This window comes from Rhyacophila brunnea, unplaced genomic scaffold (assembly GCF_057557595.1).
Source record: "Rhyacophila brunnea isolate RB1 unplaced genomic scaffold, BYU_Rbru_1.0 scaffold_7, whole genome shotgun sequence".
Classification (NCBI taxonomy): Eukaryota; Metazoa; Arthropoda; class Insecta; order Trichoptera; family Rhyacophilidae; genus Rhyacophila; species Rhyacophila brunnea.
In genome coordinates, this window is record NW_028233339.1 from 19,810,599 (window position 1) to 19,838,244 (window position 27,646).

The 27,646-nt window shown below is 29.1% G+C and overlaps 1 protein-coding gene across 1 annotated transcript in view; it reads right to left on the reverse strand.

The window, feature by feature from the left end:
• Positions 1–27,646, reverse strand: part of LOC147064588 (uncharacterized) — a 234,243-nt gene that overhangs the window by 198,705 nt on the left and 7,892 nt on the right. The window contains exon 2 of the mRNA XM_085958286.1: positions 11,701–11,887. The gene's annotated coding sequence lies outside the window, so the exon portion shown is untranslated. The remainder of the gene's footprint in view (positions 1–11,700; positions 11,888–27,646) is intronic.

Below are 27,646 nucleotides of genomic sequence, written 5' to 3' on the forward strand. Positions count from 1 at the left end.
CGAGTCCAAAATTTCGTCGCACTTATAGTTGAAAATTATTTGCCGTTTCACTGAAGTATGCTCTTAACTGCGTTATTATATTTATCACTAAAAAATTGAAAACTATTTGACGTACAAATGTAGACAGTTGAAATAGTGCGTCCAATACATTCAATATAAGTCATATGCAAAATTGCTGTGTGAAAAATTAAAATTGCAAGTTGAATGGAACTTGAAGACGAAAGTGACCAATTAGTGTAGACGTAACTTATGAATGACAGTGAACCGACTAACACAATAATGTCGAATAGATAATTTAATAGGCTGCAAAAGAAGAGGTAGGCCAAAAATTTGTCCGTTAATGGAAGCCACTAATGAGCAACGTATACTTTGGTTATTGAACTGGAAAGCGACTACTTTAGATAAGGATAAGTAAAAAAAGTTGTAGTAAACAGCCAAGTTATTTACCGGGTTATTGAGTTATTGATGTTGATGACTCATATTACCAACATAATTGGTATATTAGTCATCGACACTTCGACACATAGACAGTTCGATTTTTTTTATTAAATTCGCACCTTTTGTGGCTCCTAGTGCTTCAGTGAAATGGACGAGGCAAAAACGGTAAAATACTCGTAGCAAACGAAGCGATCGTTTCGGTATATTGTCCAACGATTATTTTACCTTACTAGGAAGTATATAATTCAAAATAAAATTTAACCAGGCATATTTTTTGAGCAAGGCAACGCGTGCTGTAACCTAGAGCACTTTTCAATAATTTAAAATCAATTTCATAATCGTGTTCAACTAACATAATATAAGTGTGCTGTGTCAAATTTAAAAATATTTATAAAAAATAAATTCCTCCGTATAATATGACTATAAGAGAATAAATTAATGTTTATCTGGTATTAATTACCGCACTACTTCCTCGAAACTAAATTATAACGTATAGTTTTTGCCGTTCATTTTAGCGTGAAGTAATGGAGAATATAACAATAGATACATCGCTATATATTTAGCGAGTTACATAATATATTAGACAAATTGTCTCGTACAGCTAGTAAATATTTCGAAGCGCCATATTATTATTCTCTTGAGTTAAGATGCCTACGGCAATATTCATATTACAATGAGGCCAATAGACAGGGTCTACGCTGCTACGCTATTTATCGGCATTAGATCTATTATCGCACCGCTCCCTTAGAAGCCGAGCAAGACATCAGATTTGACCGACAATAATAGACTAAGCTTAAGATCACGTACGTAGACTCGTCGTAGTGCGCATTCAACATGCCACGTATTGGGCTGTAATAAAGCGCACTGGAATTTATTCGAATAAAAGCGCATCGGAGTTATTTGAGTTTGAATGCATTATTGGCAAGAAAAATCCGTTTCAGGATTGAACGTGCATTTAAAAGAATGTGGGAATAATACTTTTTCTATTTTTTTATTTACTGTAGATATTTGTTATATATACGTGACGAAGGGTGGAGGTAGGCTGTTAAGATCCGCTATAAATAGTGCACACGAAACTTTGTCAGTCATACGTATTTGTTTTTATTGAAATAAGACTTCAATTATTTAGATATCGTGTTGGTATTTTTTTAAATTCAATTAAACCCTGCGAAAACTAAACCATAATAGATAATAGTTAAAAATACTCGTCTCTCTATAACATATCTAAAATTATGCAATTAAATCATACATAATTTTAGATATTTTATAGATATAATAATATTTTTTATCCATTATACTCGTAGTTTGGTTGGGCAGGGCTTAATTAATTTTTAAAAATTAACAATCACATGTATGAATATGAATAAAAAAGTGTGCATAATTTTGTCGTATCGCCCAAAGTATACCAAAACCATTATGGTTTATTTTAGGCAGGTATTAATTGATTTATAAACTAACCAACACCATTTGTAAATAGTAGTTTTAAATCAATAAAAACAAATACGTATGATTAACAAAGTTTAATGTGCACTATTTATGGCGGATCTTAATAGCCTACTTCCACCCTTTTGCTACTGCTATGTATAGTAATAGAGTATTTTTTAATAATACGTATAATATTGAGAGTTTTATTTCAGATACTGATTGATTGAAAATGTTAGTGTTCTGTATGGATGTCGGAACGTAAAAGTGGAAACGTGAAAACTCATACGGTAACCTTGTTATTGAATTTGACAATTCTTATGCAGTGTGCCAGTTGATTTATAACTACCCTGTTGACAATATTATCATGTGGATCGTAAAGGTGTACACTTCCTTAAACACGCCTGTTTCATTGACAATAAATATAAATACTAACCGTGCTACTCCACTTAACTTGGTAGTGTTCCATACGCGAAGTAATTATTGTACCGCCGTGAAGGTAAGAAGGTAAGTATGGATATGGGAATTAATACAAACACTAATAATAAAACTGGAGTATCCGTCGTTGTTATATGTCCCAACTTAGTATAATTTTAGTTAACTTGTACCATGATTCTATACATCCTAAAATAAACTCGTTGAAGAAAATGCACTTAAAGCAATGTGAGATGTGGCGAAGGCAGAGAATCGCGCGCATAGAAATCAAATAATTAATTATTTGAACTAGTATATTTCTTGATTAATATTCGTCTACGCTTTCTTCCCATATTTCATACGGAGAAAGTCGTAGGCGCTCACTTTTATAAATTCTTACATTTAATATTATTCAGTTTTGAATAAAAAATATAATAGGCAGTACTTATATATGACATTAGTTCAAAATAATATAAATTTCCAGGTACCACTTAGTTACATCATAAACTTAGCAATCTTAATAGGTTAATGTATACTATGTAGCTTAATATAGTGCATAAATGGTTTTAAAAATACTATTTTCATTTTAGGCCAAGTAATAAAAGAAAAATAATTTGTGATTCTTTGAGTCTATTAAGCATATTTCCAACGTTTAAATATTCAGCTTTGGACTATTTTAATCTATAATGCTATTTAAACGAAATCTTTTATTCATACAAAATACTTCGTTGTATTATCTACCATGAATTTCACGTGAGTATTTCATTCAATTATGTTGATGGATACTATTGAGTTTTCCATAGTCTTTACTGCGGCCTGTCGTATACACTAAGCACATTACGTTTAAGTGAATACATTTGAAAAATTCTGTGTTATCTACGCTCAGCGTAATGTACCCAAGGTTTTTTGTAATATAACATATATTACAAAAACTTTTTCATTACCCAAAAAAAGTAGTAGGAATCCAATGTATTTTATTCAAACCATAAAACTGCTTTACATACCTTTACAAAATGTAATATATAAGTTTTTGTTTAATTGGCTCTACAATTGGCCGCTTTTCTAAAATGTCTTAAGTGATGATTTTTATGTTGAAAATTGGTTTAACGACATTCAGATAATATTATTGTTTGTACTTTCAATCCAAATACATAGACAAATTAGTTAAATGTGAAGTAAAAACCCGTAGTCTACGGCTTTAGATACCGATATTATGTCCCATGTTCAAAACGGGTCTTCTATTCCTGGTATATTTCCAAGTGTCATATAGAATCAAAAGATGTTAATGCGTAAATCCAAAAACAAAGGTAATGTAAACACATTTAAAATTATATATTTTTATTCAATGTATGTTTGAATTCATGCCGATTCTATTTCGTATGCACAAAAAATACTTGTTTTAATACGTTTGTAGTTTATAAATTTACCTACTCTACTTATCGTATAAAAAAGTTAGCTAATTGGCTCTATATTTTTAGGAATCATATCAAATATTTACAAATGTGTACAATGTTTGCGCAGCATGTAGACTTTGAATAGAGCTATAGCAAGATAAATTTATGAGAAGTAAACTAAATAGTAGAATAAGTTTCATACGTCCTATAAATTTTAATAAAGTATTAAACGCGATTTACTATGATTTATATTATAAAACAAGAAATGCGAGGATTTTGGTAGATATTGTAATCCTGTAACATTAATTTCAATCCCGAGATTACCATTTTCTAATTATTAATTAACTATTAATAGTTTATAATTAACTATTTCTTTTATTCAACGAATAATTCACAAGATTTAAGAGTATATCATTCTGATTATTGAACATATATAATTTTGAAAAACACTTTCTGAGAGAATATATTATAACCAATAGAAAAAATCTTTTTTGAAAAAACCCCGTCGGGTTGGCTTATTTTTTTTCAAAAAAGATTTTTTCTATTGCTTGTAATATATTCTCTCAGAAAGTGTTTTCAAAATTATATATGTTTATTAATAGTTTGCCAAAATTTGGATTAGAAAAAAACATATTGAGTTCTGCCTAAACAATATATTATTTACAATATTTGTACCAAAAAGTATGTATTTTTGTGAATATTTTAGTAAAAAAATTTAAACAAAAAAAAAATATCATCCAAAGCAACTTTTTATTATGGGAATAAGTTTTATGGTATGTAAAAAAAAGTTGCTAATCCCGTAATCTTGAGAATATAAATACGTTTGCTCGATTTATAACTTTTTTTTGGTTACAATCCTTCTTAGTATGATGAAAAGTCGTAACGTCTACAAAATTTTACATAAAAAGAAAAAAGTTTATTAGATTAACTGACTCGTATGAATTTTAAATATCACCAACTCGACATTTTTACCATAAACAATATGTATTTATATGGACTTAAATTGTAATTTTCAAATATTGATTTTTTTTAATTGATAAGCAGACTACTTTTCGTGGTTAATATTTTTTCTACATTAAACATAATATAAAAACTAAACCAAAAAGATTGAAAAAGTTTCAATACCAGAATTTGGTGATAAAAAAATAAACTCTTGCTCATGCTAATTTTATGTTCATTTCAGATATTATATCATACTAATTTATGGTAATCATTTAAGCTATAAGTCATTTTCCGTGTTTTTACATTAGATAATTCAGGGTTTTCGGCCGTAAATTTGATTGTAATGATAAAACTTCATTAATAAAATTACTTGAGTTAAATTTTATCTGATCGACTTTAATTACGAACGGCATTATAAATAACACGCCATTTATTCTCATAAGATAATGTATTTTTTCAAATAATGAGAAACATGAAAACCAATTTTGCTGCAACAAATGCCTTATTTTTTTTTTAAATCTTTTTTTTCTTCTATGTACACACTCGACAACTATTTGAAAGTACAATAAATTTAATATTTCAATAATAGAAAAGAATAATATACTCGATAAATGTATTTGTAATTAATAACTATTTAAAATTCGATACATTGGTATAGAAACTAATTACTTAATACAATTTAATCTACATACATTAAATTTTATATTCTATATTTGTAATGGCAAGCGTTATAATATAATGGAAATATGCGCATGTATTCTATACATACGACTGCTATCGAAGGTAGTTTATCATATTTATGTATTGAGGCGGTTAATTGTAACAATAAGTTAACCGTCTGAACTGTCGAAAAGTGCTATGTTTTTTACAGCACCTCTCTTGGTTGTGTTAACTTTCGGAGCGATATAGACAGTCTTGACAGTTTAGACGACTAACTTATTGTAAACATTATAATACCTCAATACATAAATATGATATTCTTGAGGATATATTAATAACTAAAATGGTGAAAATTCAATAAACACAAATGCATTAATTAATACCCAAATTAAGTAAATTGACTCAAAACTTAAAATTTTTAATCGTTTTTTACTCGTTTAACACTCTGTCGCAATTGACCTATTATCACTTTAGTCAAATATGTAATATTTTATATTCTTTATGTTTTTTAATCAACACAAGGGCCCATGAAATATAATCCGATGTTAAGAATAAAATGCTTGTTACGTCTTATTGTGATGAGAAAACTGTTTCTAGTTCATTATTTATTTATATTATGACACGTCTTATACAAACATATTTAATATAAAAAAACATTTTAGACTTATGACGTTTTACTAGAATATCTCTTATTCCATGTTTCAAACAATTATTCTCAGATCACATGCTCTGTACGTAGGTACTTAAAGTAACTCGTCTATCCATGTTATATAAAGTTATTTAAGTGCATCTTGAACCTCTGTGCATTTCAAAGTAGGCTCGGGACAATGCTTTTACGACTCTTCACTCACCGTCACTAGCTAAGCAAACTTAACAATTAATACACCATTATTTTATACGGAACCATAATCGTCTGTATACAGTTTTGCTTAAGTGAATATTAACGAAACTTCTCCTATAATAATATCTCGACGGGTTAATGCACAGTTGCTATATATACAGTTTTGTATTTATAAGATTCGAAAGAGAAATATGGACGAAATATTATTGTGTATTTAAACGAGATGATTAATTATTTTCTTCTCATATTATACGTATTTGGGTGTTCAATATTTTTACAGCATAAATTTATGATGCAGTAGAGATTTTTTAAGTACTATATTATAATATATAGTAGTTTATACTACAGTGTATTATATTATAATATACTGTAGTATAAACTGGACATACAATATCTTACACTAATCCAGTGATGACTTTATCATTTATATAAGTAGAATGTTTTTATTAATTAATCCATCAAATTAATTAACATCTATTGCATTGATTGTGTAATTGTACGAAGATTGCAGCGCAGTTATATCAATTAAGATTGGGAGACTGCGATGGCTAGGTCATGTGCACCGTATGAATGACAATAAACCGGTAAGGAAAGTGATGTCCAGCAATCCAATAGGACGTAGAAGAAGAGGGAGGCCAAAGAATCGCTGGTTGGATGGAGCTACCAGTGACTGCCGTATTCTGGGGGTACCGAATTGGAAAGCGGCCACACTGGATAGGGAGAGGTGGAGGAAGCTGTTGGAGGAGGCCAGGACCCACACCGGGTTGTCACGCCCCTGATGATGATGATTGTGTTAATAAAATATGTAAAAAATATTTGCCACCCTCCTAAAACACCACATTAAAAATAATAATTTCAATTGACAATGCTACTGTTACAAAAAAGTTAGTTCCGAAATTAAATATAAGTAACCGAATTTTACGTTTTGAGTGAGGTTTGAATTCCAGTTCAATAAAAAACACATACTTCTGATTTTAACCGAAAAAATTGGTTTTTTTATTCAACAATTAATTTGATCAAATGAATAAGAACAAATCGAAAAAAATCTGTTCCACTCTTGCATGTTTAGGCATATTTTATTATTTAAACAACATTCTGTATAAATTAATACATTGAATAGGTGCTTACTGTTTTTTAAGAAGAATAAAAATAAAAACAAAACAATTTTTCACGTAAGTAATAGAAATTGACATCCGTTCATCATTTCATATTATACTTGTACAATATTTACTTAGGCCTACGGCCAACCTTATATTATTCCAAAAGTTTTAAACAAGTTGTCATTTTTGAGCCGCGAAAAAAGCTTTTTTGTGTTTGTTTGGAAGCGAGCTTTATCGATTTTACGCTGACCTCGATCAAAAGCTTCTACGCAACGGGGCTATACGCGTTTCTGTTATTATTAGCCTAAGTTTCATTTTACGAGATGTATAAAAATACGTCACTAGTAAAGTCTTTTGATTGTGTCGACTGTTTCCGGTACTTTATGGCGGGAAATGCTTATCTGACACGAGAGCGGCGTGAATCACAACTACCCGTTCGCACGGTGGCCGAATTCTTATACACGAGTATCACAGAATCGGTGACTTAGCATGATGTTTCAATATAGTAAATTTCATATAAAATTACAGCCAAATAATACATAAAATTAAGTAATAGGTATATACCTCAAATAAATCAACATCTAAATAATAGTGTTCTGTAATCGAAAATTTTTCTCATAATATTATGTGTACACTATATGAAAAGAATGAGACACTCGTACCACAAATATGTTTATTTTATTTCAGTTGTGGTATCAAATGACCTCAAACTTTAACAGGTAGTTTTAATTTAAGTTGAAATTAAGTAATATCTAATTGACAGCTTGAGTGCAAAAACATTGATCAATTTGGGAAATATTAAATAACGTAGATAAATGATAAAGGAGATTCTGCATTTATCTGTAATAACAAGAATGCTTATTTATTCTTATAAGTTTAATAAAACTTATAATCGTAAGTATTTTCCCGTACAAAATTTTCAATGCATGGGAATTCTTTACTTGGGTAGTAATAATGTATTTTCACAATAGTGTAATGTTTTTATTAAATATCTACGTCATATTATAAAGTAAGATACTATATTGTATATTTTGCGTCAGTTTTACATTTGGCATTGTTGAGTGTCAATAGTATTTGAAGATCCCAAAAGGCGAAGCCCGAGACGTAGAAAAATAATTTAAATAAAACGTTATAAAACATATAACAATTACCAACTTTAATTTAAATTTTAATTCTATAAAATAGCTGCTTTTGATATTAATATTTTTTTTTTGTCTAGGTAATATAAATATGTGTATTTTTCCATTTGATTGTCAACCAAATCACAATAAATTGAATTTATCTATTAATATACAATCAGTTAAAATGTCACTTTTCAATTGACTTTTTAAACTTTTTTCATTAAATAATATATGTATACATAATACATAGGTTGCCGTTTATATTTCGGGAATTTGCAACACTGGTGTTGCTAGGTGCAATTTTACTTCTGTATTTTAAAGTTTGACATTTTTAACGGCAAAAGTACTCAGAACGTTTTAACAAACGGACGCTTTTTGTTTTTTTTAAATTCATTTGAAAAATTTATCTCATCAAATTTATTTAAAAAAAAAAATCTTGCGATTATTTTTAACAACTTTCAACGTAGATTAACACAGACACAGTGCATCGTTGAACTTAATGCTTTATGTGGAGATAAAACACCATTAAAAACTACGGTATATCGCTGATTTAGCGAATTTTATCGTGGCTGTCCTTCACTCACAGACGAGCTGCGTAAAGGTCGTCCAAAATCAGTTGTTTCTCTAGGAAATATCGATGCTGTGCGTAAACTGACGTGCGCGACTGTCTTCCAAAATGAGTTTAAACCAACAAAAGTTTCTCGCGCTCGAAGCACTTCGAAGCAAATGGTCGCTTGTTAATTCAGAAAAACGGGCCATGTCGCAACTGTATCTTTAGAGAATCATAGAACAGTCAATTTTGAACGAAACACAACCATTTGTTTTCCAGAAGTTTTTGGTGAAATGAAGAAAAGCAACTGTCGGCGTCAAATCATCCTTTATCAAGACAATGCGAGCTCTCACACATCGGCTCAAACAAGCGCCTATTTGAGCATTCAAAACATTAAATTGATGGGTCATCCACCGTACAGACCCGAGTTGGCACCAAATGATTTTTTTTATTCCCGACAGCCAAAGATAAATTGCGTGGTCAACGATTTTCTACACCAGAAGAGGATCAACCCCCATGCATTCAAAAACCATGTTTTGGAGCTACCTTCTACAAAGTGGCAAAAATGCTTTCCAGATTGGTTCAAACGCATGGAAAAGTGTTTAAATTGTCGTGGAAAATATTTTGAAAAACAATAAAACTGTTTTTATTGTAAAAAAATTCGTTTTTGTTTGTTATTCCTGAAATATAAACGGCTACCCTCGTATAATGGAGTATCGCACTTGGTAGACAAAAAGTTTTTTTGCTCTTGTATCTTGGATATGTCATACATCCTATGAAACATTTTTTCTTTTGGCGTGGCGACTGTTTAGACATAATGTCTAAATTATGTCTAGATCTTTTTACGTACAATCAAATTATTCAAAATTCGAACAATTTGAAAATGAATAATATTTATGCTGACATGTATAAATACTATTGTTCTAAATTCGATACTCGTGTGAACTCTAAGGGTGATTTGACAAAAGTATTTTTTTCTCTTGATCTATACATGACTATGTATACGCATAATATAATGTATGCATCCTTTCACTATACGCCTTTATCGTGATATGGAATATTTACATAATGCCGTATTATTACGTAACACAATATAGGTTCCTGTTTGTTTGCATTCAAAATATTCATACATATTTTATATTCTCAAATGAGAGATAATTATGAAATAAATGACTCATTCTGTATACCAATAGAAAACCTAAAATATATATTACATACACTACCAACTGAATACGTTAGAGAAATTTAATTACATTTTTTTACATTATTTGTTATAGGTAATTAATAAAATATTAATATATATCAATGGGCTATTTCGATCGCCTAGTGTTGAACAGTAACAACTCAAAAAATGTAGTCATGTTTTATTATTTGAATATTTTACAACACACAAGATTTGAGAAATTTTAAAGAGAAATATGTCAGAATATGTCTATTCAAAATTGAAACATATGGTAAATGGAAACAATTCGAAATGGATCTGTACAAAACTGGTTTGTTTGAAAGTTTGTAATATTTAATATGGGTTTTTTGACTCTCAAGGTATGTAAATTATTTTTTTCGAATTGTTTCTATACAAAACTGTCAAGAGCTCATTTTTACGAATATTTTATACCAATATCGCGAAATATCGAATATTTGACTTGTTACCGTTCAATACTGGGCCATCAATTTATTCGTCAAAAAAATGATCACACTTTTAAAAAAAAATATTCCTTGAATGGTAATCCGGTAGATACAGTAATACTAATAAAGTTTTTTTTTATTAACTCTACAATAATTGAAATATTTATTTTGACAGTTGTTTCGGGCTATGAAGTTGTCTTCAGAACGTCACGAAAATAAGTTCATAATATCAATTATCCTATAAACGACTCAATTATCGTATAATCCATTATAGTGGAGTTCTACCACGTAAACGGTGATTCAATTAATGGATGTAGTAATGTTTATTTTGCACCAATAACATTAATTTATTGCATTATTGGTATATATCATAGCCAATCTTACTTTAATTTTGAAACTGAATAACATGTTAAAAAAAAAGTAATAGCTCTATTATTTGTAAGCTAATCACAACAACATATCGTCTCTGTTCTGGCAGAACACACTAACTGGAGAATACTAGTTTTGAGTAATTTGACCTTGAAGTTGTTAAAATGTTTGAAATGATCTTTCATGTGAGTTTATTAAGTAATCGTAAAAAGGATGACTTTAAAATAAAGACTGTTTATTTATTAAGATGGTTTCCAGACGGTAAAGTTTGAAATAAGGAACATTTTGGTATAACTAACTCAATATGTCATTTTTTCGAATTAGTGTCTTCTGCCAGAACAGTGACGATATTATAAATTTACACTTTCTTAAAGTGTTTCACTATATAGTCAACGTAAGTCAACATAAAACTGATAATATATTAGACACTATAACAAAGTGTTATTATTTATAATTTAGATGTGAATAGACTTCGTATTGTAAAAATGATGTATACGTAAACACGTCAGTAAGTAAACTTCATTAATTATTATTACGCATGAAAATCGTAAACACGTCAGTAAACTTCATTAGCTATTATTACACGCATGAAAATCCGTATTATTTACATCGATGTTAAAAATATTAAACGATATATTATATTATGTATAAATACATTTTAATTTAACAATGACATCTTACTTGCCTGATCACGCACCCTGTATATAAAGTTATTATGTATAAATATATATTTAGCCGATCGCAAAAATTACAAAGATGTCAACACGACTGTAACAAATTGTCGTAGTGAAACGCAATTTGGGTTACATGCAAATCGACTTACCCTGGTTTTTTAGAGGTACATCCTTCCTCAGAAGCCTTCTTAACAATGCCGCAGGGAGTGTTTGGCGCCAGCACTTTGCGAAGTATAATATTCTTTGAACACTTTAGCACACAGCGCGGCTTTCTAAACTCGCACCACAAGACTCCCTGTCAACTGACACCGGATGATGTTTCGTTCGCCCGCTTTCCTGAAACAAAATTGCTCGAGTTCAGTTTTCTCGTTACATACTAAATATTGATTACGCTCATAATTAGGTGCTGTTGTGACATTGTGAAGTTGTGACAATCATGTGACTTTTTTAGGAAACTAAGATAATAAACTTAACAAGTATGATCGATTTATTAACATTTTAAATCAACTACAATGTCTCACAAGAAATGGAATTCTACCAAGTAAATGCTAACTCAATTAATACAATGTCTCAATTACACACAATATTTTAATTGTTGTTTAATAAGCACGATCATGGTATAGTAAAAAGTATATTATTTTGGTATTTGACCATTAAACACAATTATTTGTGGCTCCTTTTTTATTCGTTGGGCCCTTTAAATGAGTATATAGGAATCTTGACAAATATATATCGCAAAATTATTCCTAATTCAATTGCAAACTCCAATAGAAATTATACTGACTATATTATATGCTACTAATATAATAATAATAATATTAATTATATAATAATTGATCATTTAATAGGTATATAACCATGGATATTATAAGATGAAAATTACTGAATTTTGAAATGAAGACGCTTAAAATACCAAATACTATTTTATGGTATATTTTTTTGTATCGTAGGCACATGCACCGTTTTAATTGTTTATGTATACGATTAAGAAATATAGTGCATTATAATGACATAAGCAAATAAACTTCCTACAAGGTACACGAATTATTCATGCTGAAACCCTTAGCATCCCCGACATAACACCAACTATAGATTGTTAGTATAATGAAAACCCTTCTAAAGTGATGAAGGTGCAGTTTTCTTCATTCTAATTGATAATGATGTAATGTGAAATACTGTACAAATTATAAAATAAAAGATGCTGTTGCCAACCGCATTACTACATAAAATCACATGTTGTCAAAATAACAAAATAAAATGCTATTATATCAATAAGAAAACCGTTTATTTAATTTGTAACACTCTTTTTGTCACCACATCGTCTTTCTTCACCTTTGCTTGACGTATCGGACTCGTTATAGACACCAGTCTCAGAAAATGACTTCTTTCTTGAGAATACCCCATACAATGGGCCTCAAACAATTACAACCCAAAAATCTATTTTTCAATTTTTTTTCAATTTATTTATTTTTTAACATATTGTGGACATTACAAACTATAAGTTTAAGACGTTCACAACATGACATTTAGAAACAAAGATATATAAATATAACAGTATTACATAAAAAAAGAGATAGATGAGTAGATAAATTAGATAGGTACAAGGAAGTACACCGGATGAGTTAAGCAGACCCTACTTTAAGAATTTATAAAACAACGTCCACCTAAACTATGATAATATGAGGTCTGACTGTAAAGATATTTAAAATATAATGGTTAGTCAGTATTTCAATCACATATCAACGTTTTATTATATTTTTTTACAATTGTAAGTTTATCTTTGAATAAAAAAAAATCTTTTTAATGTTTTCAGATACATATTTATTAATTAATACAGTTGAACCTATTTTTATACCGGTGTAAGCTTTGAAAATTATTATTTCGTACTTAATTAAGTAATATAAATAAAATAGTAACATATGTAGGTATTTCATTTATATCTACATAATTATCGTAAATAATTAATTAGATTGTGAAAGCTCGTAAAATTCTGCTACGTCCAAATTACTAAAGAAAATCATGCCTTGTCGAACAACGTATAAGACGACTTAGTAATCCATCTGAAAAGGAGACGGGGCTTAATTGCTAAGGATTATGATCTACATTCTACTACACGGAGTCTTTCGAGATAGTCTTTCATCGGATAAATAAAAAAAGCATAGCCTCTTTCATTCGTCCGAAGAACATAAATGGTACTTTTTTTAAATAATAAATATAAGCGGTATAGAAATAAATCAAGCGGAGTGTGTAATTCAAAAACCAACCATCGCATAAAAAAAACTTTTGAGTATTAAATATGACGGCAAAGTTTACTGAGTGATTTTAAAGTTTTTAACATATTTTTCTATGCTTATACTTTATATATTGCTAATGATTTTATTGTTGCGATTAGTTTTTGAAATACATATGATTTCGGAATTATTCCAACTAAATCATGTGTTAGTTAGTACTTAAAATAATAGATATAACCTGATTTTTTGAAATTGGTAATACTAAATTGATACACAAAAATAATAAATTAAATAATAAAAATTAAGAATACATCTCGTAAAGGGGTTATCAATTTTTTTCAGTTCAAAGCATTCTTATTACATCAGAATTTTTATCAGCGTACTAAACTAGATTTGACTCGTTTTGTCTTTATATTCATTTATTGAAAGATATATATTATTATATTACTAGTCTGATAAATTCTTATAGATGATCCAATTATCCAACTCTGATACTTTCCAATCTTTTGCAATGCAAACCACATCCTCTTAATGTCCTAAAATGTGTACGAACTCTGACTGTCAAACTCGGTTGCCACTTATATTTATCGGCAGTTTTGTTACTTATTACAGTTTTTTTAATTTTACTTATACGTGTTCCCTTCTCGTATGAGCACTTTTTATAATGAATCACAGTAAAATCAGTCAAAGTAAACTTGAGTGCGTGGCGAACTTAACCTTGGGGAACTGCACTTGAGACCACTTCCAGTCATTAAAAAATGATGTTTTGTAGTGTACCGTGATACGCTTGATTAAGGCCGGGTATAATTCGGGGTGGAGTGGCTTGGTTTGGTGTGGCCATTAACTTCAATGTTTAATCCTTTAACTTGTATAATTTCTTCATACGAGATGGTAGACATTATGCAATACCATGCCATTGTCCTTTAAAATATGTATATATATATATATTATATTTGTGCTACTATTTTATTAATACCTCCTGAATTTTTAATTTATATGACATAACATCAGACGTAAGCATATCTGCCTATAATAAATTAATAATGTTATATAAATTTTGTAATTTATCCATGATTTAGTAAAGCTCTTTACATTATACGCTAATAAAAGTTTTCACAATCTTATAAATCTCAGTAACAACATTTTTTTCTTTGTTCTTTATTTTGGTTTTGTTTAACTGATGAATATTTTAACTAGCTTCAATTAATGCAATAGCTTAAATTATTAATAAATTATTGAAATATTCTGCAGCATCCTTAGGACTAGTTCTAGTCCTAATCAAGTATATAAAAAAGGTTATTATAAATAATTCAACAATGTAATACGAGTAGTTAAATAAATTACTTTTGCAATATTATAAACTAATTAGATTTTTACGTGAAGAAAAATCTTTGATCTCCTCGGCATATATTAGTAGCCTATGTCGTTGAATTTAATGACAACTAGCGTAATTCAGTTAACCCACACCAGACTACTTCTGCTTGGTTTTCTCTACATCTCTCTTGTGCCTTTTCTTCAATTATGGCGGTGGGTTAAAACTCAGAAAGGATAATTAAGTTTGGAGATTTACACAACGTGCTTCGGTTTACACACGAAATAGGCTCGACCAAGGCTAGCATTAACTGAATTCTTGTAATTTACTCCCAGATTTGGGTTTATGACTTCTCCGTTCATTTCAGATATATTATATTCTGACAATGTAGATTTCGACTGATTTATAGTCTTTTATCATACTTATTAAATATGATATTTCGGGAAAGATTTTAAATTCAGATGGCGTTTTAAGTCTTGGGATTCTTTGATTATACCTAACTGAATTGCAAAATTATACTATTATGTAAAAAACTTATTGAAATAAATAATAAATTCTTATCGTATTATTTATTGAATTATAGGCTAAAAATACATGCTGACAATAATTATAAGATACAGGGAAACTCAGTTATTTTAGAATTTTAACATTGTGTTAAACTATTTAAATCTATTTTTAAAAAATAAATAAAACCGAACGATGGCCTGTAACGTCGTTTGCGTGAAATACATAAATAAAAAGTTTACAAATATGTATACAAAATAAACAAATAGATTGATTTGATTTGAATTTTCTCAAATCGATTAAATATATACCGGTTGACTCACTCACTTTGTCTACTCGTGTTTCAATTTTAGTATTTGATTTTGGTGTCTCACTTCTTTGTCTCTAAATGAAACTGCACGGGACTGGTGTAAAAAGTATGCATCGTAAAACTTGGTTGTTGCTACAAACGTCCAGAAACTCTAAATTTGCTGGAAGGAACGAGTGAAATTTCAGTTTTAATGACTGAAAAGAGGTCACAAATAATCACATCGATTGCAGAAAATCATTGAAGAAGGCTAAGACACGACTTGAGCTAAACTAATACCAGAAGAAGAATAATATGATTTCTGTATATTATTATAATAATATCAACATGCTGCTAAATTTAAAAAAATGTTCAGGTTTTTATTTTTCGTATATCTCGGTTTCATCTATTGAAATTTAAATGATTTTATACAGAGATGTAATATACATTTTCGTGAATTAAATACATAATCTGGCACTTAATCCAGGCACTTAATCGTATTTGAACAAACGCCTATCATGTTCTATTATATGCGATAAGAAAAGAAAAATCGTTCATTTATACCTTAAACCAACATAGGGGCTTCACATTTTTTTTGAATAATCATTCTGCTGAATAAATATTATTTTTCCATTCGCATCCATTCTAAACCAACGTTGCGCTCAACCAACTAATTATAATGACGTGAAATTATTGCTCGTGATTCCTTTTTAAAATGACGTCAGAATGTTCCAGTTCAATAAAATCAGGCTTTATTCAAATGGGAATTTTAATCAATAAGGGAATACTTGTTTATTAAATTCATATTCTAAAATGTTATACATTCCATTGGGTATATTTTAAATTAATATATAAACCCTTATATTGTATGTGGTAATGGATAAATTTGTATCACTATAGGAGACTTATCAATATATTCCCCAGAGACAGAAATGTTCAGTGATGTGCTGTGTGCCTACTTTGTTTTTAAAATTTCATTTTATTATTAAATACTATTTCTGTTATTTTTGTCTTCTCTCTTCTGAGGGTAGTGTTTAATACATATATTTGTTAACTTGCTTGATTATAATCCTTTTTAAATTCAATAATCATGTACACGTGTTTTCTTTAAACATAATATATAAACAAATAAATAATAGCATTATCATTAAAATTTCTGCCTTGTGTAATTTTGTGACGCCATACCAGTCAATAAACTATCGAATGCCTTGATATGAAATACCTAAGGCTCTTCTTATCACGAACCAGTTGTATCCCGATAGTAAAACTTACTAGCAGAAATGCTTACTTTTACAGGCTTTCACACTGATCACCTACTCATATAATGATAATACTCACATAAAGATTCACAGAAGAAGTTGTATTTTTATCTAATTCATCTAAAAGCAGATTTGAAATGAATTCTTACCAAAAATGTACATATTATGTGTAAGTACTAATATTTTATATCACATAACCCTTATTGTGAAAGATAAATTATTAGACAATTGAATGATATAAATGATGTCGATATCAATCGTTATATCATCTACCATAGTTACAATAAAATTGTGATGTTTTCGAGTATCAACGTTGCCTTAAAAAAATTCTTGTGATGATTATTACTCATCGGTTTATTAGTAAACAAAGTGAATTTCTTGTGGTCTAAATTTAAAAGATACCATTAACACACTCTGCTACTTGGTGGACAGTACAAAGATACCTTCATGAAATCGGAGTATATAGACAAATTAACAAGAAAACTGCAGAATGACAATACAAAACCCCATGCAGCAAAAGTAACCAGAAAAAATAAAATAGCTTTACTAAGAGCAATTTTACCGCATTCATCACATTATTCACTTAAAGTTATGACATCAAAATATTATTTTTATAGATATGGAACCTTCCCTCAAAAATAAAAGATTTCGAAATGTCAGTAATGTTCAAGTTTACCTGGAATCATTTTTCGTTACAACTAGCACATTTTTACAACCTTTTTATTAGCTCGTATTCTTGTTTGTCCTGTGGTTGTTTGTCCAGTACAAATCTTTCAATCGATTTTAACTAACTTCCCGACTAGCTAGACATTTTAAACTATTAGAATATATCAGAATACGATGCCAATGCTTTCTTTTAATACTTTTAGCCATCTTTAAGTAGAATTGAATTCATTTTCAGTTAATTCTGTTTTGTATGATAAGTTATTTTGGAAGAAATCCGTAATATAATCCACTATTATTGGCTGCTAAGTGGGTGGTCGTAGCAACTAAATTATTAATATATACGTGCGTTACTATGGAAAACAAAATGGCATTTCAGTATTCTATATTTGTTTGTTTGTTGGTTTTTTATTTACTTCATACCAAGTACAAGTTTGAGCATATTGAGCATAATAATTCAACAGAAAATTTAAAAACGTTGTATATAAAAAGTTCTTTTTATCTTGTAATTATTATTGAATGAAATGATGGCGATTATGTAACCAATTAAAAAATATTAATAAAAAAGTTATTTCAAATATCTGAATAACTTTAGGTATAGTATTTTGTACAATGACATATTAATTTGAGGTTGTTTTCATTTGTTACAATATGTATCAAAATATTATGGGGTAGTTTTTAAATAATAATATAGTATTAAATATAGATGCCATTTATTAAATGATCTTCACAAAATTCACGAATATTTTCTATTCATCCACCAAAAATATTGCTTTTTTAAGATTTCCATGATAAAAAATACTTTTTGAATTTGTATGTTTTTTATGATCAACATTTTTCCAAGATCAAAGCTTACTTATTCAGATAGAAAAGTAAGATTTCGGCTTATAAATGCGAATCAATCTAAACATGTTTTATGCCCTCACATATATTTCCATGATAATAAGCAAATTCAAATATACGTCATCGAAATATATAAAAATACCAGTCAAAAACAATATGTACGCATAAATCTACACAAATATATTATTATTTAAGATTCTATTTATTTAGAATTGGAATAAAAAATATTTAAATGTTTTCCATAGACTTTCAAGGCTAACGATAAATTTAATTATAAAATAATATTTCCTTTAATACATCTATTCAAAACAAAGAAAGCAGAATACCTAAGTGTGGGGTTCATTTCACAATAGTAAATATTTTATTTTATTTACAATTTTCTGTTAATTATTTTTATAAAAATATTTTCCATCAACTTTCAAGGCTGACAATAAATTTAATTAAAAAATATTTTTCAAACGAATAAGGCAAAGGATAGCAGTGTGGGACTTATTTCATAATAGTGAATATTTTATTAATTTATTTCATCATCCACAGGTTTTTTATATTTATAATTTTCATAAAAAAATATTCTATTCATTTATTATTGAAAATAATTTACATAGACTTTCAACGCTCGCATTTAATTTAATTATTTTGACATTTTACAATCAAATAAAACAGTGTGAGTCTTCATTTCATAATAGTGAATATTTTTATTGTTGTTTAATCATCATTAATGGTATCTTTAGTTAGAGCAGTGATTCCAAAAATTTTAACATGCTAGTATCTCTTTATAAAATATAGATTACACACGCGTATCCGTTCAGTGTGTCTCTAATCTTTTTCTACTACGTACTATTTTACATATAATACAGACCAAGATTATAATAAATCTAGACTGACAGATGCTCGTAAAAAAATCAGATGATCAACTATTATCGAGCGTATTTGTTACAGAGTACTCGTTTTGGCTTTATTTGCGTCATACAATATATAAAATAAAATATTATAGACAAAAATGATTAACAGCGTATCCTTTCAAATTTTATTCGCACTCACAGTATGTACACTATGTTATGGTAATTATTCCGCACATGAAAATTTCCTACACAAAAACTCAACACTAAAAAATCTGCAGATAAAAATTCCGAACACAGAAAATTGCATTTTTTTTTCAAACAAAATACGAGATATAATTAGCGGAAATCAGATTAACTCTTCAAAAAATCGTTTAAAATCAAATACATCAAACACATGAGCTTTTTTAGTTCATTTTCAAAATATATATATACCATCCGAATTGAGATCGTCAGTTTTTTTATTTTTTATTAAAAAAATGATTTATTAAAAACATTCGATGCATCCTCTCAACGTTTCATTTGCTCTGAATAATAATTATCTATAATTAACTTGTTCAATGAATATTCACAAGATTAAAGAATGTAACAGTATAATTATTGAATATACATCATTTTAAAAACACTTCTGAGAAAATATACTATAACCAATAGAAAAATACACCCAGTAAAATACAAAAGCCGATTACCAACAGTAGCTCAATTTGGAAAGCGCTTCAGAGAGTTTTAAGAGTTCGACTCCTGCGGGGTGGGGTGTCTTACTCTTTCAAAAAAAGATTTTTTCTATTGGTTATAATATATTTTCTCAAACAAGTGTTTTAAATCTATGTATGACCAATAATTATCTATAAATTGACAAAACCATAGTATTCCAAAGAAAAATGAAGTACAAAAATACACAATAATTTTCACAGATCGCCAAAACATTCTATCACGATTTTTAGCCATGAGATTATTCTAAAAAGATTAAAATATATAGGGGGGATGGAAGAGAGTGAGCGCGTTTTAAAATATTTACCAATATACAATAAAAAAATATCTTTTGAATTATATATTTATTTTTTATTACATAATTCAATTTATTTCGTGCTAACGTAAATAACATAAAAGTAGCTATAAATAATATAAATTATATCTCTGGTAACTAATTATGCCGCATTTCATAAATTTAATCACAGTGCCTAATTAATTAAATGGAAATTTAGTGAGGTAACTCCTTTATTGTAGTTTCAGAAGGAAAAGGGGTGCTTGTATTTTAAGTAATTGTGTGAGGTGTGGTTAAAACAATGGCAACACATTTGCCTATATAGCTTAAAACACATTTAAAACTCCCATTGTAATTGTAATTATGTGTAACTTAACCGTTTTCAAAGTTATTTCGAAAATAAATGACGATACTTATGACAACTTACAGCGTGCAAATATGTTTATTATTATTTTTTTATATTCAACAAATAATTCACAAGATTCCAGACTGTAACGTTTTTATTGAACACTCGTCATTCAAAAACACCTCATAAACATTCTTATGTCCGAATCTACCTCCATCGGATTTCAACAAATATTATCTAATATAAATCACATTGAAGATCGAGATTTAGTCAGGTAATTTAGTAAAATCATTTAGTCGAGTCAATCAATTTTGTTCTGATTTTTCAGTCAAGTAGTGACCCCCACCACCGCTCACTAAATACTAAACAACCCGTTATCTTCAGTCAAGTTCATTAATTGTCGTAGAATTTCTTCCTCCAATTCTTCTAATATAGCCATTATAAATGAAGTTGTTGTGAATTTTTGAAAGTGAAGTTGTTAATCCGAACCGGCATTTAGGCAGGATTTTAAGAGTTTTTCTAATATTATGTACGGTTTATAAGTATATAATATAATAATATATTATAATATCCGTGTTAGTATTCTTCATATATTTTTAACCATAATATTTTCTTTTGACATTATTTCAAATACAAATTTTATTTCTCATTAAATATCTTCAAGTGTGTTTTTCTTTAACTTCTTAAATCTCGGAGGTCATTTTCTTTTTGAAAACAGTTTTCTAATAATGTAAGGGATAATATGTGTAATCCAAATATTCTTAGGTGTATTAATTTATTTGCTCTTAATAGTCTAACCAGACCTGTAAATGTCAGGTGACAAAGATTTTTAAACTGATTGTGCCGGTTGCCTCTATGGTATTCTTACACAAAACCGCCATCTTGGAAAAATGACAGCAGAAAACGGTTTTTGGGTAATATGTCATTAACCATTTGTCTTACAATAATTGTTTTATGCTTAAATAAAATAAAGTATTAAGTACGCATATTTTTCAAAAGATTTACGGTTTTATCACAGTGTGAGAAATTATTCTTAGCAATTTAACTGTATTACATACTAAAATAAATCAAATAATCATTCATTAATACATTTTACAAATCACAATCCAAACTGTGTATTAAAAATTATCACACGTAGGTATTATTGAAGAATTCAAACGGCAAACATTTTATAAGAGTTAACTAAACTAAATAAAATCCGATATGGAGTCGGAAATGTATTGGCTATGCAACTCTGGCGCTGGAACTGCAGTGTGGTCAAGAAGGATAGGAATTAGTATACTGATCCACCCCTAAGAACACTACCAACAGCAATGAAGACTTTTATTGGGAATCTAAAACGGATACCTATATTATATCTTCATATTATGCACTGTTACTCGGCTGGATTCCTAAACTAAGACGTTCTGACGGAAAAATAATATCCTGGCTGAAAGAGACTGGTTTGAGTGCAAATCATCGCCGATGTCTGATAATACATATAGTATGAAACAGTGGGAGAACAATTGATTCATTTCAACAATTGAATTAGCTTTTTTTAAATATTAAATTATATTAATCTTTCTTCTTTTAATATTGTTTATTTTTAAACCATCTCTGATACTAAAAATATCAGACGAACAGTGTGAAAGCTGTATTAACAGATATTTTGTTTTTACGAAAAATAGACGTTAGCCACGTACTCATTCTATTAGGTCCATACTCTGGGTCCAAACACATATTGAAGTGTTTTTGCCAGACCCGGGGTTCGAACGCGGTAATCACGACATTGTAGTCTAATACGCTATCCGCTCGGCCATCGTGGTAATTATTAACGGATAAAATCTAATTTCCAGTAGTCATATATAAACTAAAAATTAAATAGGTTTCCAAAATACGAGTATGTCACGTTAAATTATGTTACGAGTGAATTTAATGATTGTGGGTTTTTGGGAAATTCTATTTGACTTTTTATTTGTCAAGAATTTTCTATGCCGTTTTCTCGATTCGTCGGATCAACATCTTTTAAATGTATTTATCTTGCTTTATATCTCTCAACTGAATGACCTTTGCAGCTTGAATAATCAAGAGGGAAAGTTTGCGGATTGTGTTATTTTTAACGGGATAACATCATTATCTCCGATTCAATGAACTTAACCACTCACATTCAAATATACACAAATACTTTTAGGAAGTACCTAATACCAAACGTAGTTGTATTATTTATCAGCAAGTGATAGGGGTAAGTGACTTACAAAGGATGTCGGAAGATCGAGTTGAGTGAGGTGTTTGATTGAAATTACTTAGTTTCACCCTTCACCGTAGCACCACAAAAGAAAAAAATATCGATATTAATTAAATACACTGATATCACTGATACATATAATGAGTTTAGATGGTTATTGTTTCATATAATAATTATATTTATTATTTTCTTATCAATATCAATAGTTAAAAATATATACATACGTATTGTTTTCTATGTTATGTCCAGGGTTTCCAACCGAAACTAAACCGAATACCGGAAAACCGTTATTATTGTCGGAATGAAAATCGGAACCGAACCGAAAAAAAATATCGGTTTTTCGGTCCGGTGCATGTTCAAGCACGCGCGTTAATTTGATCTTATTCCCGACTTCAGTTATCGTTCAGTTGTCGTAGTATTAAAAAATATATGGTTACTGTCATATGGTGCATCATAACTATTGGTTTTGGAGCGTGGCTGCGGGCTATCATATAAGTACCATTAAATGTTCTAAATTATGGTAGAAAATATTTTTTTTAATATAAAAACATTGAAAAATTAATCACTCGGAGCTAACCGAAAACAGGAAAAACTGTTTTTTTTTTCGGAACGAAAACCGGAACCGAACCGATATATATTTTTTTACTTGAACCGAAATGAAAACTGAGACGAAAAAACAATACGGTTCGAGCCCCTGGTTATATCGTAAACATTGTCTAGTGGGTGTTAATTTTTATATTTAAAAAAATAACAAAAGTTATTTTTATTTATAAATAACAAACTAATTACATTAAGTACGCGTATTATAACGTCATGGATGTGACCTGAGAATATGCTTATCTCAGATTCAGCACTTAGAGTAAAGATGGATCCGAAGCTGATATTAAAAGGAAACTAGAAAACCAGAAAACCCTATGTTAAAACTGAAACCAATTCGCCAGAATGCTTTAACTGAAGGGAGTCCATAAAAAATTGCCAAAGTAATTCCCATAAATTTTTGCCACAGGGCATCTCTAGGTAAGGAAAAATTGAGTAAGCCCATATACCGCCCCCATGCCTGGCATCATAGTTTTTCAAGTCGTTTCTGAGTAGAAATGAGTTCATATTGAATCTATGATCATGACAGACTATGAATGAAAGACATTATATTCTTATGGAGTAAAACATTTTGCAGTTCTGCGATAACTGTAATGTTCCAAACGATATTATACATATATCGACACATTGTTTTAAATTTGAACAACACATATTATGTCTTTGAGAATGTTATAGAACTGAAATTTAGCCTAGCATCGGAAAAGGTGGAATAGCTTGGTATAATTATAAAATTCTGGAACATAATTAGAAAGAGAGCCTGAACAACGGATGCTCACTTATATAATAAGAGGCAATATGACAGCAGGTCATGCTAAATCTTTTATAACAACTTTTTTTGTTTTTCTAATTAATTTAAGTGTAATATGCGATATTTAGGCAGTAAAGGCAAATTAAAGTAAAGATTCTCTATATTTAAAATTGCGGTTCTTGCAACGGATATTAAAAGTCTCGTGTACGGTTAAAAAATGAAGGAGATCATCGTCATCAAAAACAAAACCTTCAGATATCATAAAATAAAAACTATCAATATTTTCTTAGTGACATAGATTCTGCGTGCCATTGAATGCCGAGCCAAATAACGAAAATATCTGATGTACACTAACGGTATCCTCACAAAAAAGAAACTTTAGAAAAGAGTTCATTTGGACTGTAGGGCAGAAAATTGTAGAAGGAAAATGCATTACGTGCGGAAGCCGAATCTTTTGGTTGGAGAACTTTATAATATATTTCGGACGTATTTTAAAGTTGTTTAATCAAATATACTTAAGTCAAATTGGTTTTACGTGATATTGGAAATATTTTATGTATATATAGGCACATATGCCACTCGGTAAGATCAATATCGGTCTCGATAACATATCAAACCTTTTCAGATATAGCCTCAATTCCATAATGCCTTCAACCCTACTCATATATTTTATTCGAAACTTATTTGGAATACAAAAACAGCGACAACGGAGAACGACTTAGTATTCCATAAGATAAAAGTTGACACAGTATTCTATAAATATTATTCAAAGGAGATACCCTACTGCTGAAATATTCATTTTTCCTTCTGTTAAAAACACAACCACCACCTTTTGTGTTACCAAAAAAATGCGCCACTTTGATGTAATAAAAGAATAAATGAAAGAAGAAAGTATAGAAAGCGATTGTTATAAAAATCCATTAGTCTGTAAAAGCTTTTCATAAATCCATCTTGCCGAACATTATACCGCATTTGTGTTCTCCAGATTTAAAAACATTATAATTAATTTTTAAGGTTGCGGTAATAATAATCGTTATAATATGAGAAGAAACTACCACACAATACTAAACTATAATATAATATTATGTATATTGATCAATTTTAATTTATTTCGATCAGTGCAATAACTTTAACACTTTATGATTGTAATGTATTAGTATTTATTATTTTCTAACATAACATACTATTGAAGATACATTATATGTTTTAGCACTCTGACTCAGTTCAGACTAAGCATTCTGCGATCCATTAATTTGGCCTACCTGATTGGCCAGTTTTTTGCCAGATCATCCGTTTTTTCATTTTCATCAATTCCCATATAATATGATGCCTTTCATTTGCTTTTTCTACGTTCATTTTTCAACCACAAAAATAAACAATCTATATTTCGTGTGGTACATAAGCAAATAAATACTTATTAGTAAAACAGGACAATACTAGTATACATACCACAAATTTTTACTATAAGTAGAAACCATATTATTTAAAATACATTCATTTGTTTTTAAAATAATGAAATTTGTATAATTAGACAAGTTTCCTTTAGCAGGTTTGTCTATACGAGGTTTCTTTTATTTTTCACATTGTACTGCGTCAACTGATAAGTTAATTGTAAAGAAAGACTGATTATCTCAGTGTCTACCTACCTCAGACTTTTATCACCAAAAAACTCACATTGAATAAAATTTCCAAGAACCAAGATGTCTAAACTATTTTTTGTCTCAACGAAAAACTACTGAGAGGTTTTTTAGCCTACGTAAATAAATAATTACCGTGTATTTTTGTTCTTGCTTTTAAAGTATAACGTATGTTCACGTGAAAGCCGTATTTGATGTAAGCGCTACAGATATAAAATCCATTTAAATATTCTGGGGTTGCGATTCCTGGAACTATTTTAATATTTTACGTACTTGCGTATACTTTGTAGTATTTTAATAACATATAAAAACGTCGGATGTGTTATTAGAATGTTTTGTACGGCTATTATTATAGCAACATGTGGAAAGCTGACCCATTCTATAAAGCAGTTATTAAACATTATCTATGGATCTTTACGAGGCGACATACATTTCAGTTATTTTGTGGTATCCGTAAAGGAAGCAGATAAAATATTCTCAACTACAGTACCTTCAAATTATATGTTGAATATATAAGATTTTTTTTATATTGTAATAAATTATTTCTTTTTACGAGTGGGTATAATCAATATATCTACCTACAAAGAATATTCAAGAAGTGTGTGGCTCGTTCCTTTGGGCTAACGTAATTTATTCTCAAGGTGAGAACAGGATGTTTAAAAAATATAAAACGGTAATACATAATTAATTCTAAATACAACAGATATAGGTACCCACTAGAAAAATCTTTTTGCAAAAAATACGACGCCCATCACTCTAACCCGCATCCACTGAATATAAAACAAAAATTATAGTACCTATATAGAAAATTGTACACTGTCTCCCTTGTTCTTTAACATATAAGCCGTTTTGTACGCAATTTGTAATTATTGAATTTTCCATCTCCAATTCTTAGCAGTACGTAATTTGAAATATTTTTAAACTTAATGGATTCTTAAAATATATTTTTTAAATAAAATTAAATATCATCCATGCACATAATAAATGTGATATTTTATTTTTACTTTAATATTATAGGTTAATGCCACAAAACACGTTGCATTTAAAGCTTATATAACAATAATCACTCCATAAAAAAATACAAGATGAAAAGAACTTTTTATATACAACGTTTTTAAATTCCGTTAAACTTAAACGATCAAAAAAAATTGTACTTGACATGTCATATATTTTCACAGTAACGTATGTATATATAAATAATTTTGTTGCAAGGACCCCAGACCCCTAGCAACCAATAATGGTGTCGAAATAACTTTTTATACAAAACAGAATTAACTGAAAATGAATTCAATTCTACGTAAAGATGGCTAAAAGTATTTAAAAATGCATTGGCATCGTGTTCTGATATATTCTAAAAGTTTAAAATGTCTAGCTAGTCAGAAAGTTAGTTAAAAATCGATTGCAAGATTTGTACCGGACAAAGAACCACCGGACAAATAAGAATACGAGCTAAGAAAAACGTTGTAAAATGCACGCGCAGCATGCTGTGCGAGCGACTAGCATACATGGAAGAAATTATGCGCTTACAATATTTATTATTGTGATGTCACGTAAATAATTCATTTTATTCTATTATTTATGTTGATTTGTTAAATCATATTTAATTCTTTAATTAATTATA